At 47.2% G+C, this 13,600-nt stretch overlaps 1 protein-coding gene across 1 annotated transcript in view; it reads right to left on the bottom strand.

Moving 5' to 3' along the window:
* The window catches only part of PRDM11 (PR/SET domain 11), a 598,061-nt gene that overhangs the window by 333,416 nt on the left and 251,045 nt on the right, over positions 1-13,600 (bottom strand). The window lies entirely within an intron of this gene.

The raw sequence follows: 13,600 nt of genomic DNA, 5'->3' as shown, positions 1-13,600 counted from the left end.
TGGCGTCGGCTGCATGTTTTATACCCCTGACGACCTAACGTCATGGAAGAAGTGACAGCAACCGACGCAGGACCCAAGACTTTGTTAATCAGGCCGACTGAGGGCAACCTGCAAGCAGATTACCCAAATGTAATGACTGCATCAGTGAAACACGAAGAACATCAAACAATTGCTCAGTCTTCCTAATGGATTTGTTGTAATCCAAACAGAATCTGAGTTGTCGGTGTACATCCAAGGTGTGCAAAACCCTTTCACTGGAGTTTTGAGGAGAAGGGAAAAGTACAGTTGTGTACACTTACCATAAATGTAAATGTTCGAGTGTATTCACTGTTGTAGTCATCACATTTGGGTTATCTGCTTGCTTTAACCCTCAGTCAGCCTGATTATCAAAGTCTTGGGTCCTGCATCGGTTGCTGTCTCATCTTCCATGACATCAGCTAGTCAGGGGTATAAACCATGCAGCCGAAGCCATTTTATCACTTTTTCTTGCCCCAGATGTCAGGTGCCCACATAATGGGAAGCAATTATATACAAGGTTACACCACCAAAATAAAGCAAATACACCAGAAAGATTTAAGCATAGTAAACAAGAATAGAGGTATAGACAATAGAAGTCAAGGGGCTGGAGGGAGGGTAACCAGGGCTGCAACAGTGAATACACACAAACATCTACATTTATGGTAAGTATACACAACTGTACTACGTTCTTCGTGTTTCACTATTGCAGTCATCACACTTGGGTAGATTCCCAAAGCTAAGGATGGGAGGAGGTAATTAGATAGCATTAGGACTAGCTATATGGCCCTGCAAGACTGCAGTGGCAAAGCCAGCTCTGGATTTAGAAAAAATTGGCAAGTGGTAATGCTTGGTGAAGATTTGCACAGAACTCCAGGTAGCAGCTTCTAGGATGCCTCTGGTAGGGACACCTCTGAGAAAGGCTGTAGAGGTAGATGCAACTCTGGTTGAATGTGCTCTTATCCCCTGTGGGGTAAGTTTTCCATGGTGCTTATAGCAGAAATGAATGCAATGGACAATCCACTTAGAAACGGTTTGCTTTGAAATAGCTTTCCCCTCTGCCCCTGCAGCAAATGCAACCAGCAGCTGTTCAGATTTCCTGAGAGGTTTAGTCCTGTCCAAGTAAAATCTAAACTGTCTGTGCACGTCCAAGGAGTTCCCCTTTGTTTTGTGGATTAGGTTGGCAGATGAATGGACTGAGGAATTGCATCAGCAGTGGCTAAGAGAAGAGGGGTGGTTCTGTATTGTAATGAGCTGAAATGGCTGAGGCATGAATTTTGATGGAGGAAAAGGAAAGGCCCTTGTGAAGCATCTCAGTTAAGTATTGAAGAATCTGAGGTAAATTGGGTGCTGCTGTGCCCATCGCATGCGTTTGGCTCCAGGAACAGAATCTTTTCCATTTTTCAGCACAGGATTTTCTAGTACTAGGCCTCCTTGCCTCCAGAATGACATCCATCATTTGCTTACTGAGGGATGGGAATGGTGAAATCAGGTAATTAGCCAGGCTGCCAAGTTCAGGGTTTGAAGCTGTGGGTGCAGAATCTGGCCCTCCTGCTGAGACAGCAGAGCAGGGGTCTGAGGCATGTGCCATGGTGCCAGCAGTGACACTACGCACAAGAGGGGGTACTAGTGTTGGCGTGGCCAGTCTGTTGCAATCAGTATTGTCCTTGGTTTGTTATGTTTGATCTTTAGTAGTACCTTGGAGAGGAGAGGCAGAGGTGGAAAGGCATAAACTGATAGGTTTTTCTAGGTGAAGGACAGGGCATCCACTTTCCCAGCTTGTTTGTGGGAAGTCCTTGTGTAGAATTTGTCCAATTGGTATTTCTGGGGGGAGGCAAACAGGTCTATCTCTGGGCTCCCCCATTTGTTTCTCAACATGTTGAATATCTCTGGTTCCAGTTTTCATTTGTGTGGGTCCATGACATTTCTGCTTAGGTCATCTGCCAGTGTATTTAGCTTTCCTGGCAGGAATTGAGCCTGTAGGTGCACTTGGTAGCTCAAGGCTGTGTTCCATAGAGCCATAGCTAGCCTGCAGAGAGGGTATGAGTAGATTTCCCCCTGCTTGTTTATGCATCACATAACAGTGGTGTTTGTCCGTCTTTACCAATAATTGTCCTGGAAGAATGTAGTCCTTGAAGGTTGTCAGAGCATATTGTACAGCTAACATTTCTTTTTGATTGATATGCAGGTGCATTTGACTTGGGTTCCATTTGCCCTGAATGCACTGCCCTGCCAAGGGAGTCCCCCATGCACAGTATGATGCATCTGTTGTTAGGATTTGGGCGGCAGGGGGTAGAGTGAATGGCAGTCCCTTGTTCTGGTGGCAGGCCTCTGCCCACAAAGGAACTCTTACCTGTAAACAAGGTATGATAGGAATCATTGATTCTAGATCCTTAGAATGTTGACACCATAGGCTTTTTAGATACCACTGTAGTTTCCTCATATGCAGTCTTGCATATGGAATTAGTAGAATGCAGGAGGCATTCATTCCTAAAATGTACTGCTGATGGCATTGCTCTCCCAATCAGCATCATTATCAACCAATCAATAAAAGAATCATACGTCCCCAAACTCTGGCGCTCAGCTTATATTCTTCCTCTTCATAAAGGAGGCAAAAATACCAACATCTCAAACTTTCACCCCATTGCTTTGCTCTCACCAATCTCCAAAATCCTAGAAAAATGCATCCACCTCCAACTTATGCCTTTCCTCACCCAAAACAATCTTCTCACTCCTACCCAGCATGGCTTCCGTCCAGGCCATAGCAGAATAACCACTCTACTCTCTTTCCTAAAAATTGTCAATCAAGCCTGAGATTCAGGCCACTTAGTTTCTACGGTTTTACTCGATCTGTCTAAAGCCTTTGATACTGTTTCCCACAAGCACCTTCTCTGTCATCACTCAAACCTTAATCTCTCACATAATGCTTTATCCTGGTTCTCCAGCTATCTATAAGACGGATCACAGGCAGTCAAATGGAAGAACTCCATCTCTTCCTTCCTACCTACCCCAACTGGCATACCACAGGGATCTAGCCTTGGGCCAATGCTTTTTAACATCTTCATCAATAACTTTCACACTGCTAAAATTATTCAATATGCAGACGATTCAACCTTAGTCTGCTCTGCCTCAAACCTCTCTGAATTGCTGACTAAAACCCAAACTGCCTTCTCAACAACTGAAAACTGGATGCGCCAAAACCACCTCTCTCTCAATGCAAATAAATCAAAGATTCTACTATTCCCTCCCACAAAGACCCCCTCCTACGATAAAAAAAACTTCAAAGTCTATAGTCAAACCAACTCACCTACAGAAGTAGTCCCCTCTGCCAAACTACTTGGCATTACTGTAGATGAACACCTCAAGTTTGATATTCATATTCAACAAAATATTAAGAAAACCCACCAAAAGCTAGGTATGCTGTACAGGAATAATCGCTTTCTCTCCAACTCTACCAGCCAAACTCTGGCCTCGACTTATCTTCCTCCTTCCTTATTGTACGGAGCCCCTCTCCTAACCAACCTGTCCTCCTCTATCATCTTTAAACTAGAAAACTGCTACAACAAAATCTCTAAATTTGCCTCTAAATCTAAAAATACAATCCATCACTGCCTAACCCTACAATCCCTGAATTGGCTTGAACTCCAAAACTACCTAGACTATCTCAAACTCACTACGGCATATAGACTCATATTTCACCCAACAAAATGTCCCGCTCTAACTAACATCCTTCCCCCTTATACACCCAACAGAGCTCTCAGATCTGAAAATCAGAACTTAATTACTATCCATAAACCTAAACGTCCTGCTGGCCAACTTCTCCTGTCTTTCTCACTAGGCAAAAAATGTAATTCCCTTCCCTCCACAATAAGAACCATACCAAACTCAGAAAATTTCAAAACTCAACTATTCGAACACCTGTCCACTAAATGGAAATGCACCTGCCTTCACCCAACCTAATCCAAGGGGGTTCCCAAGCTCTACAACTCTCACAGTTATCTTCCTATGAGCCTATTTAAGCTCTCAACAATTTCTATAGCTTCTCTCTAAGCTCTCACCTCCTACAGCTACCCTCACACAGCCCAACCTTGTAAATATTGTAAATAGCATTCTACTATTAATGTGTGTATGTAAAGCGTATTTACATTTTCTTAAACGGTTTGTGTGTAAACTGTTTCCACACCTAACCCATATCCGTTTTCCTGAAATGAAACTGTATGATCCCTACCTTCAAGCTTAATGAATTTAACTATGTATGATATTGAATGCATTTATTTATTATTTATTTCCAGTTTGATAACCGGGGAAGTCCACTGGGCCCGAAAGCCCATTTTCAGTGGAGGCCCGGGGAGAAAAGATCCATATTACAAATACATTACACACATAAGGCTCTGTGTTCTAAAAACATAACACATTTAACAATTTCCAAAAACATAGCACATTTAACAATTTTACATGCAAAAAATAGCATTTTTATACAATTGTATTGTTAGCATAGAAGAGAGAGAAAAAAAGAAATTATACATAGATATGAAATGCAAAAGAAGTAAATCAGAGGAAAAGTGCAGGAAAAAGGAGGTGCAAAGAATTTAAAGGAGAAGAGATGCCAGGAGGAAGTTAAAAAAGAACAGTTAGACTAAGATTCATTTTATTTTTGAGTAGAAAAAGTACATCTTATGAAAAAGGTAAAAGATACATTTGTGAGAATAGGCATGTAGGCAGTGGGGAGGAGAGGGTGTAAAATGAATATATATAGAGTTTAAGCTGGGGAGAGAAAGGAGATAAAGAAGTAGAGTGTGGGGAGCTGAGGAGAGAGTTGGAAGAAGAGGGACAAGAGGGAGAAAATTGGAACTGGGATGTAATGGGATCTAGGTAGGAAGTATACAATTACATTTCCAGTTTTGGGAGAGGTGAGAATGGAGAAGAGATTTGAATTGTTCATAGCTTGTAGTGACTCTTTTAGAAGGGGAGGAAGCAAGTTCCATTGTTTGCTATAGTATAAGAAAGTAGGAGGTGGCCAAGTGGTCGTTTAGGTTTATATACTGAAAGAAGATTTTGGTGGCCTGATCTTAGGGGCCTGAGAGGAGTGTAGAAGGGCAAGATATTAGTTAGTGCAGGGCACGTGGTGGGTTTAAAAATTAGTTTGTGTGCAGTAGTAAGTTGGAGGTAATCGAGATGATTAGGGAGTTCTAGCCATTGGAGACTATGGAGGGAGATGGAATGGTGTGCAGAATGAGTAGAGTTAGTAGCGAATTTGGAGATTTTGTAGTAGCATCTTTCAAGTTTTGAGGAGATAGAAGCTGTGAGGTTGGTTAGAACAGGAGCACCATACAACAGAGAAGGGAGAAGGTAGGTAGAGGCCAGTGTTTGTCTTGTAGCTAAAGATAGAAAGTTAGCGTTTCTGTAAAGCATACCGAGCTTCTGATGTTTTTTTTTATGTTTACTTGAATACGAGTATTAAATTTCAGGTGTTCATCAATGGTAACTCAGAGTAATTTTGCACAACTAACAACGTCTATTGGGGACTGGGAGAAGCTGGAGATCTTGAAGGATGGCTTATCAAGAGGCAGAGCTTTTGTGGGGGAGAAGAGAATAATATGGGATTTTTTGGCATTAAGGGAGAGACGGTTTTGAAGCATCCAATTCTCTGTGGTTGTAAAGGCCAATTGGGTTTTGGCTTGGAGCTTGGGAAGGCTAGAGGCTGAGCAGATTAAAGTGGAGTCGTCTGCATATTGTACAATCTGAGAATGAGGAATTGCAGAGTGGAAATCATTGATAAAGACATTAAAGAGCAGAGGTCCGAGAATAGAACCCTGAGGGACTCCGGTAGGGGTAGGTAAGAAGTTAGAGGTACTTGTATGCCATTTCACAGCTTGGGATCTATCTGAGAGATTACTTTTGAACCAAGAAAGGGAATTGAGGGAAAGATTGAGGTTAGAAAGGTGATTGAGAAGGAGTGTGTGGGATACTGTGTCGAATGCCTTGGAAAGGTCAAGAAGAAGAGTGGAGACAATATCTCCAGAGTCACGGGCAAGGTTGACAATGTCTAAGAAAGAGAGGAGAGCAGTAATGGTACTGTGGCCAAGACGGAACCCGTGTTGAGTAGGAGTGAGGAGATGGTTATTGAGGAGGTGGGGCATGAGTTGCCGGTGGATAAATTTTAAGGACTTTTGAAATTGGGGAAAGAATGGCTATTGGGCGGAAATTAGAAATGCTATTATTTTTGCCTCCTTTATGAAGGGGCGGAATGTAGGCATCTCACCAATGTTTGGGAACATAAGATTCCTGGATGGATCTATTGATGAGAATGCTGATGGGTATGGCGATGCCATCTGCTGCGAGCTTGAGAAAGAGTGATGGGATGTTGTCTGGGGCACTGGAGCATGGTTTGAGTTTGGAAAGAAGTTTTTTGATGCAGGTGGTAGACACGGGTTGTAGAAAAAAAGTGGGAGGGGGTTTATGGGAGCGGGAGTGGGGGGAGGAAGGTGAAGAAGGCTTTGGGTACGGGCTGGGGGTGGAATTTGAGAAGGATTTGGTCAGTTCAGCTATGGAGCTGGTAAAAAAGGAGTTGAAAAGGGTTGCAATTTCTGTGTCAGTCTTATTGTTGTCTGGACAGGGATTGGATGTAGTACCTGGGTGTAAGAGGGAATTGATGGAATTCCAGAATTTTTTTGGGACTGTTTGAGAGGGTAGACTGTAGTTTGGTGTAGTATGATTTTTTATCTTGTGTGATAAGTTTTTTAGTGAGATTGCGAAGTCGCTTAAATTTATGAGTAACTATTCTACATAATATCTTTAATATTAATTATCAGTTGTATCTAAATTGTATAATGCATCTTGGAGCTTTTCTCCCCGGGCCTCCACTGAAAATGGGTCAATTCGGCCCTGTGGATTCCCCGGTAATCAAATTGCAAATAAATAAATAAAATAACTAAATAAATAATGAACCCCAGGGCTTGCAGAATTTTCCTTGCAGATAGCTGGGTCTTTGTGGCCAGCAGTTTGAAGTAGGCTATCAAATTAATATTTTTCTCTGGCGTGAGGTAGGCCATCTGGGAAGTTGTATTCAAGCTTGCTCTCAGGAATACCATTTGTTGGCAGGGTACAAGATGTGACTTCTTTTCGTTTATGGTGTAACCCAGAGAAGTTAGCAAATTCTTTACAAAAGCCAGATAATTTAATAGTATGTCCTGGCTTTCTGCCTGAATAGACAATTGTCCAGGTATGGGTATATCTGAATATTTCTTTGCCTGCAAAATGCAATGACTGGAGCTAGGCACTTTGTGAAAACCCTGGGCGCAGTAGATGAGCCAAAGGGCAGTGCAGAGAACTGGTAGTGCATGTAGCCTGCTCGGGAGCATAGGTATCTTTTGCAAGATTCCCTTATTGGGATGTGCAGGTAGGCTTCCTTTAAATCCAGTGTTGCCAACCAGGCATCTTTGCCTAGCATGGGAAGCAGCTGATGAAGAGTTAGCATCTTGAATCTTGGGATTACCAAAAATGTGTTTAGGATAAACAGATCCAGAATAGGACGCCAGGAACTGCCTTTTCTGGGCACCAGAGATAGTCTACAGTAGAAACCTTGCCCCCCATGCGTCTTCTGGAACACGTTGAATAGCTCTGATGCTTAAAAGAGACAGAACTTGCTTTTGAGCCTCTGCCCATTGATTTGGGAGTAGGTCTGGCCTGCCGTTTGGGGTTGGCAAGGAGTGAAAGTGGAATCTGTATCCTTGGGAAATTAGAAGTTATGTACTCACCATAACGTTCCATCTGAGTAGGTGTATTCATTTGTCTGCAACCTGTGGGTTATGGATCCGATATCGGATCCGAACCGGCATAGTTTTCCAGCTATGGATCCAAGCTCTCAGCTCCTCCCCTCACCCATAATGCCCTGCTCTACCCTCATGACCTCAGATCGAGTTTGCCAAAGCAACAATACCCTCAAAAGGGTAACAAGTAATATGCAGGAAACTGAAAGGCCAGGGGATAGAGGGCGGGATGGTTGCAGACAAATGAATACACCTACTCAGATGGAACGTTATGGTGAGTACATAACTTCTAAATCTGAAGTAGGATATTCATTTGTCTGCAACCTGTGGGACAGAGTCCCCAGCTACCTGAATCTTGGGCGCCATCATGGAAGGATATTCCGAGCACCGGAGCCAAAAGATGCTCTACCCTAGATGCAAGATCCAACTTATAGTGAGAAATAAATGTATGAGATGAAGCCCACGTGGCTGCTGCACAAATATCATCTAGAGGAATCCTAGCCTTGAAGGCTGCCGAGGTAGATACTGACCGGGTTGAATGGGCATGAACACCTCCGCAAGGGCCTTCCTGACGCTTGATAAGCCAATAAAATGCACTGTGAAATCCAGCGGGATAGAGAAACTTTGGAAATTGGCTTGCCCAAATTGAATTTTGCAAAGGAAATAAACAGCTGGTCGGATTGCCTATGACCAGCTGTCCTGTTGAGATAAAATCTTAGTTGCCTGTGAACATCTAGTGAGTGTAGCCTATATTCACCTTTGTTTTCATACTTAGGAAGAAAACAGGGAGGTTAATGGATTGATTGATGTTTGCTTCAGAAGCGATTTTAGGAAGGAAGGACGGGTTGGTCCTGAGGGAGACACGGTCCGGATAAAAACCAAGTAAGGAGGTTTAGCTGATAAAGCTTGAAGTTCAGAAACTCTCTTGGCTGATGTAATGGCTACCAAAAAGGCTGTCTTGTAAGACAAGAATTTGAGATCCACTGTAGCCGCTGGCTCGAAAGGGGGAGCGGTCAAGGCCTGTAGGACCAAAGAAAGGTCCCAAGGAGGAACTGCTTGCTTTATAGGGGGCCTGAGAAGGAAAGTGCCCTTAAGAAAAGTTTTGCACAATTTGGCTGACATAAGAGGAAGAGACTCTTGACCAATGTGATAGTGAGAAATAGCCGCCAGTTGAACTTTGACTGTGGAACTGCTGGCACCATCATTAAAGAGAGAGGTTAGAAAATCAAGCACTACAGGGAGAGGAACCGTGAAGGGATCTAGGCCTTGCCGCCCCACACAGAGAAACGTTTCCATTTGCTTCGTAAACCTTTCTAGTGGATGGTTTATGAGCCGCCACTAAGATAGCCTTTACCGGAGAAGAAATACCGAGTCCTTATCAAGAGTGGAACTGGAGCAGCCAAGCGGTCAGCTTCAGGTTGTCCAGGTTCAGAGGAGGAATGCAGGAAGGATGGGATATCAGATCCGAATGGGATCTAGAATCCAAGGAGGATTCACCGAGTGAGACCTTAGGAAGGGGAACCAGATCTGTCGAGGCCAGAATGGAGCAATGAGAATCATTCTGCAACCCACCCGAGAGGCTTTCTGAAGAACTTGCAGCATCAGAGGCAAGGGTGGATAGGCATACAGAAGACCGGGTGGCCAAGCATGCACCAGAGCTGCTCTTGGGGTACCTCCGGAGGAGGTATTAGAGCGAAAAACTGTCGCACTTGGTGTTTGAGGGAGAAGCAAAAGATCGCATGAAGGGTTCCCCACCGTGCGAATATGCTCCGCTACTTGACAATTGAGAGACCACCGTAAGGTGTCAGAATGGTGCGACTGAGCTTGTCCGCTAGGATGTTGGACCGACCGAATGTGCGCTATGAGAAAGCGATTGGTGGAGGTTGCCCATTCCCAAACTCTCATGGCCTCTCGACAAAGAGGGTAAGACCTTGTTCCCCTTGCTTGTTGATGTACCAGACAACAGACATATTGTCCGATTGAATCGCAATTGTTCCCAAGGGAAGAAAGTCCTGAAGTGCTAGCAACGCTAAGAGCACTGCTCTCATCTCTAGAACATTGATATGCAGTAAGGTCTCTGAATCGCTCCACGTGCCTTGGACTGTCCGCCCGCAGTGCCCCCACCCGAGGCGGAGGCGCCGTGGTCACCGTGGCGAGAGGGGAGAAGCACAAAATGGGCGACCCTCGTGGAGATCCGGGAGTGGAGCCACCACAAGAGGGACCGCTTGCAAGCCTTGCTGATCGCTATGGGATGATGCATGGGGAGAGCAAGGTATGACCACTGAACTAAGAGCGCCCACTGTAGAATGCGCATATGGAGCCTGGCAAGAGGAAGAAGTGCTATCGATGAAGCCATGGACCCTAGAGCCCTCAGGACCAACTCCGCTGGAACAGAACCTGAATGGAGAATGGCCCGCACCTGCCGCTGCAGATTTAGAACTCTGTCCGCAGTGAGGAAGGCTCAGAACTCCTTGTGTCTAGTCTGGCCCCTATGAAATCTAAGAGCTGAGTGGGTGCCAGGTTGGACTTGTTTGTATTTATTGTGATGCCCAGAAATGGAGCAAGATGGAGAAAGGAGTCTCGCCGAGAGAAGTAGATGCCTTGTTGGGGCGGTAAGGAGCCAGTCGTCCAGGTAGGGAAAGACCTGCACCCCTGAAGCCTCAGGTGGGCCGCTACCACTGCTAGTACTTTGGTAAACACCCTGGGGCTGTGGTGAGACCAAAGGGAAGGACCCGAACTGGTAGTGACTGGCTCCCAGCCGAAGCGGAGAAACCTCCTGAGCGCCTGTCCATTAGGATGTGGTAGTACGCTGGCCCTGAGATCTATCGAGCACATCCAGTGGCCTTCTCCCAGAAGGGGAGAATAGATTGTAGAGTGACCATTCGGAATTTTTCTTTGGGGACTGCCAGGTTCAAGAGAGAGAGGTCTAGGATTGGTCTTAGTTCCCCGCCTTTTGGCACTAAAAAGAACCTGGAGTAGAACCCTGATCCGATCTGGTCTGGGGAACGGGCTGGATGGCTCTTTTCTCTAGCAGATGGCCAATTTCTGCCAAAGCGCCTCCCTTTGACCGGGTGGTACGCCTGGGAGGGACTGCAACTTTGGAAGGTGAAGGAAAGGAATGCGATATCCCTGGATATGATTTGGAGAACCCAGCGGTCCGATGTTATGGACTCCCATGCCGCTAGGTGCCCCGAACGCCCCCGACTGCCTCCAGAGTAGAACAGTCGGGCAACCCTCAGGGTTGCTGCGCGGCCGCTCAGAGAAAGGTTCCTGGACCCAAGTTTCTGGGAGCCCCTCTGCCTCTAGGGCGGCCCTCCCTGTCCTCCTCTGCCACGGAAGGACTGGTTGTCCGAGCAGGCTGGGACTGCTGCGACTTCGAACCACATCTTCTTCTGACCCTTTGGTTCCTAGAATAGGGCCTCTGGGGTGCAGAGAAGCGGATTCCGACGGCAGACAGCGCCTTCCGTCCTTCTCGCCTGGGTCAACGCCTCGAACGGTCTTGCCAAACAGAGCAGAACCATCAAAGGGGCGTGCAAACGACGCCTTGAAGGGCTCAGAAAATCGAGTGGCGGAGCCAGGCCTGACGCCCAGTGACCAGTCCTGTCCTCAAGAGCTCTAGCGGCGCCCGTAGCATGGGAGAGTAGCCGCATAGAAGTATTTGTGACTGACCTAAGAGTGGCCATTTTGGTGGAGTGCAGAGCTCTGTCCTCCTCCGAAATGGACTCAGGGGATGCAGCGATTCTTAATAAGGTCTCGCTGCATCCGAATAACATGTGCCAAATAGTTCAGCGCCCTTACCGAGAAGGTCGCCGAACTGAACATCCGCTTCCCAAGCGGTCCATCATCCGAGACTCCTTGCTCGGTGGGTGGACTGAGGGACTCTCCTGAGCCAGTTCCCTCTTTGTGGCCGCCGCCATCAACATGGCATCTACAGGAGGCCCCTTACTCCAATGGGTCCTGTCAGAAGGCGGGCTAAGGATTCTATCAGGTCTTTTGGGAATTGGCTCCACGGTGTCCGGTTCCTTCCACGCCCTGGTGGTAATAAGGTCCACCACGGGGTCGGCAGGGGGACACCCAAGAGGTAGACGGGCCCGCTTCAATGCCTCCAAGAACACGGACTCGTCCGAGGAAGACTTGGGGCAGACCACCCCCTAATACGGAGTATTTCCATGATGTCTCCAAGGAGACATCCTCGGGGTGACCGTGGGGAGCCTTCCCTTCCTCCAAGTCCGTGTCTTCAGTGAGAGACTCAGGGAGTCAATGTGCCTCCTTTGCGTATGCAGGGAGCCTCCTCTGGGGGCTGTCAGAGGAGTCCTCGCAGCAGCAATTTGCTCCATGGGAGCAACTTGGGGCACAGAAACGGGCTGTCCCAGGGGCCGGATGGTGGAAGCCTGGCCCAGTGCAGAGGGAGCGGACGGAGCCGGGCAAGTGCCGGGGTCCGAGACCCTCAACAGAGCCCTCTCCACTACATCAAAAGTCAAGGGGAGCCGACCTCACCAAAGGATCCGACAATCGCCCCTCGGATCCGAAGAGTGGATCGAGCCGGCGCCAAGCACTCGGATCCGGCGACAGTGCGCCCGACACAGACGGCGCCAAGGAGCACTGATCCCCGATCCGGCTCGGGTCCAGGCTCCGAGATCGGGTCCGACGCACTGAGGGCATGGTCGGATCCGGCACCAAGTACTATCGGCCCGACCTCCCCGCCCGGCTGCTCGGCTCCAGTTGCTCAACCCGGAAGCGGGTCGGAGAAGGAGCAATAGGCTTAAAAGGGTGTTGAGCTCCCCGAGGGGGAGGCAAGAGCACTCCCATCTGCATCTGGGCCTGGATGAACCTTCTCATCATCCGTCCAGATCAGCATCCGAAGGCTATGGGTAGATCTCGACGAGGCTACCGAGGTAGGCCTGGAATGCCTCCTCGATAGCCTCGACGGAGATCGGGTCTCCTCCTCCTCAGGACCCGTGAGAAGCACACAGGTGACCGGAGCCGAGAAGGAGGAGACCGCACCAACAAGGAAGCCGGGAGAAGCTCGCTTGGCTGGCGGGCCGAAACAGAGGTCTCGCCCGCCGCTTGTGGTGCTTCTCCCTCCGTCCTTTTAGATGCATCCCTCTCCTGTCCTGAAGCGGGAGGTTGAGTCCCAGGAGCAGGAGGGGTGCCACAGGGGAACAACTGCAGCCGCAGGAGTCTCAAGGAGCGGAGGTCGGAGCCGAGTCCGCGGTAAAAGACCCGCCAAGACCAGCTTGGACCTCCGCTCCTCAGTGCCCTGGGGTTGAACCCTGCACAAATGGAACAACCAGATGTGAGGTGTTCAACCCCAAGACACTTAACACACCGAGTGTGGCCATCAGCCGTGAGAGCTTATGGCCACACTCGAGCATTTAGAAAATATTGACTTAGGCTGTTCAGCCATAGTCAACCAAAGTTAACCTAAAGTTACAGAAAGTAACTGTAAAACAATAAAGAAGCACACAGGCCTCACACACACTCTACGCCAGCGAGGGGAGGGAATAAAATTTACTACAGAAAATTAAATTAAACTAAAAACAGTCAATAAAACTAGGAAACCTACAACTTTCACACAAAAAAAGTTAAAGAAGGCAAAAATTCTCTAATTTTAAACAAGAAATATCCACTTAGCTGAGAGCTATGAAATCCACATCTAGTTACCAGCGCGGCAAACAAGATCTGAGGTCATGAGGGTAGAGCAGGGCATTATGGGTGAGGGGAGGAGCTGAGAGCTTGGATCCATAGCTGGAAAACTATGCCGGTTCGGATCCGATATCGGATCCATAACCCACAGGTTGCAGACAAATGAATAT

This window comes from Protopterus annectens, chromosome 9.part0 (assembly GCF_019279795.1).
Source record: "Protopterus annectens isolate FY-2018-M chromosome 9.part0, PAN1.0, whole genome shotgun sequence".
NCBI classification, from domain to species: domain Eukaryota; kingdom Metazoa; phylum Chordata; order Ceratodontiformes; family Protopteridae; genus Protopterus; species Protopterus annectens.
Note: the sequence above shows the minus strand (reverse complement) of the source record. Positions and strands in the feature narration are given on the sequence as shown.